Here is a 2,285-nt window from a genome sequence, read left to right as displayed (position 1 = left end):
AAATATGATTTCGTTGTGGCGGCACCAATTAAGAGCGAGACTGTCGATATTTGGACGAGCTGCCTTTTTTCTCTCGAGGATGACTTTTTAAAAGTCAAACAGTCGGCGGGTTTGTTGGGAAAATTTGGCCTTTATGTAACTGGGTCAGGTCCATAATGCGTCGTCGTCGTCGTCGTCTTCGTTTGGGTTGTTTGTTTTTCCGCAAATGACCCTAAAAGGGAGCGCGGACTGGTCAGGGAGCCCTTTTTGATTTATTGCTGCTTTTAAGGGCGATTTCGAAATGCAAAATTTGGCAGCACTTCACTGTGGTCCAACCTTAACGCGGTGAGTGTCTTTTTATTTTAGGCAATTATTCAGACTGACGTGACAACGTGGCCACCATAAAATCGATGAATTGATTGATATTATTTATTTTGGGCCGTAGTCAGACGGCAGGTTCGTCGCCTAACCTACATTTTGTTTTGTCTTATTAGCGGCACGCACTTGATTCAGCTCACGTTCCACTTTTTATGGCCGACACCCTTTCTTTGTGCGCCCCAAGATGGATTGCGTTTTTATGGAAGATTTGTTTGCCAATTGCATGCGGGCTGCCTGAGATCGGTGACCGATATATTGGCGAACTGGTGGGTTCGTGTTGAAGAAAAGATGAACAGTAGTGGGCAGGCCTGCAAAATGTTTCCAACCCAGCGTACACATGAAGCAAACCAAAATGTCAGTTCACTGCTAGCATGTGACTGTAAGCCTACTATAGGTTAGGTTTTCGGCTTTTCGGTCTTGGCGGGAAAATTCGAAACAACGCTTATTTTCTCGTATCCAACGTTTCAACCCTCTATGGGGTCTTCTTCAGGGAATCTAAAATTTATTTTTGTTAGCCCATGACTAAATAATAGCTGTTAAAATACGTACTAAGAAGGATTGTTTCTCGTCCAGTGTAGTTTTAGTCAAAGTGTTAACTGTCGTTAGTGTCGTTTGTCTGTGAATAATTTAGATTAAGTTACTTGTTTATGTACTCAATCATGTGTTACTCACTGTTTCTGATTGGTATTCATCCGGGTAATCTGGATAAAAACCAACGGTCAATTTGGACAGTGGAACCCGAGCTTGTTTACGCGGTACTTTTCGTGTTGTACTTTCCCTTTTCGTATCAAGCTCGTATTGGTAGCCACCACTTTCTTGGTAGCGACAATTATTGACAGTACCCCCCTACCCATGTGTGAGTGTGTTACAGAGATGTTGTAGTATTAGTGTGTTTTTCCGTGTTTGTTTTGGCTATTGGTTCTGACTAGGAGTGTACAATATTTTGATATTGTGGAGTATACCGGCATAAACTATGTTCAAATTTTCTGTGTCCTGTTTTTTGTTAACGGTGTGTGGTGTGTTTCTTATGTGGCACATTTCCAAAAATTTAAGCTTTTTCAGAGAGTTTGTTCTGTCTAATATTGTTGTGTTTTCAATGTCAAATTCGTGTTTTTTAGTGATACAATGGCTCACAAGTGCAGATTTTCCCTGTATCTCTCTCATTTGGCCGTCTTCTTCAATGTATCCCTGTTCCCTCAGTTTTCTCACTTTGTTTTGATATGTTTTGTGATTTGCAGTACGTAAACTTAAGTGTGTTGTTGTCAAACCTACGTATACACCTTCACATTCTTTGCACGATATTTTGTAAATAACATATGACTGTTGTTCTTTCGGTGTAATGGCTTTAACCATGGGGTACAACTTTTTGATTGTTTTTGTGTGTTTTACAGCTAAAGAAATGTGTGTGTAGTCTTTTTGTAGTATTTTCTGAATGTTTTGAGTGAGATTGTTTACATTCGTCAGCGAGAAGTATGTTTTCACCTGCGTTTGGTAAGCCTACTGTGTCCGTTCAACCACTGCCGCCTGACTCGTGCCGGTCGGCTGCTGGAGAATGAGAGACGTGAAAAAATGAGCTACACTCACTCAATTCGTGTCGTATGACTGACTCGTAAAATCCTCTCTAAACACTATTTTGACTATTTTTAAACAATTGAATGGTTCTAGACTGTACAAAACACTGAAAACAACCATAACTTATATTCAAAATTACATTTCCACGCATAAATACCAACTTTTTGTGTAAAAAACTTGTTTCTTTATATGTGTGCGTGCAACGTCGAATGAGCGTTGGTCGACTACTGCCTCGCATTGCAGCTGCTCAGTGAGCTAGGGCACTCACGACTGAGTCGGGTTTGTTTATGTCACGATTTTGCGGTTCAGTGAATGGATCTGAAAAAATCTTGTTTGCGTCGCCGATTTTCGCGTCA

General features: G+C 40.7%; 1 long non-coding RNA gene across 1 annotated transcript; it reads right to left on the bottom strand.

Moving 5' to 3' along the window:
• Positions 1–748: 748 nt before the first annotated feature.
• On the bottom strand, positions 749–1,843 carry LOC120412430 (uncharacterized). The gene is made up of 3 exons (XR_005604813.2): positions 1,030–1,843; positions 907–973; positions 749–852 (listed from the first exon to the last, which is right to left on the bottom strand). It is a non-coding gene; the product is annotated as an uncharacterized LOC120412430 (long non-coding RNA).
• Positions 1,844–2,285: the final 442 nt, after the last annotated feature.

This window comes from Culex pipiens, chromosome 3 (assembly GCF_016801865.2).
Source record: "Culex pipiens pallens isolate TS chromosome 3, TS_CPP_V2, whole genome shotgun sequence".
Lineage (NCBI taxonomy): Eukaryota > Metazoa > Arthropoda > Insecta > Diptera > Culicidae > Culex > Culex pipiens.
Note: the sequence above shows the minus strand (reverse complement) of the source record. Positions and strands in the feature narration are given on the sequence as shown.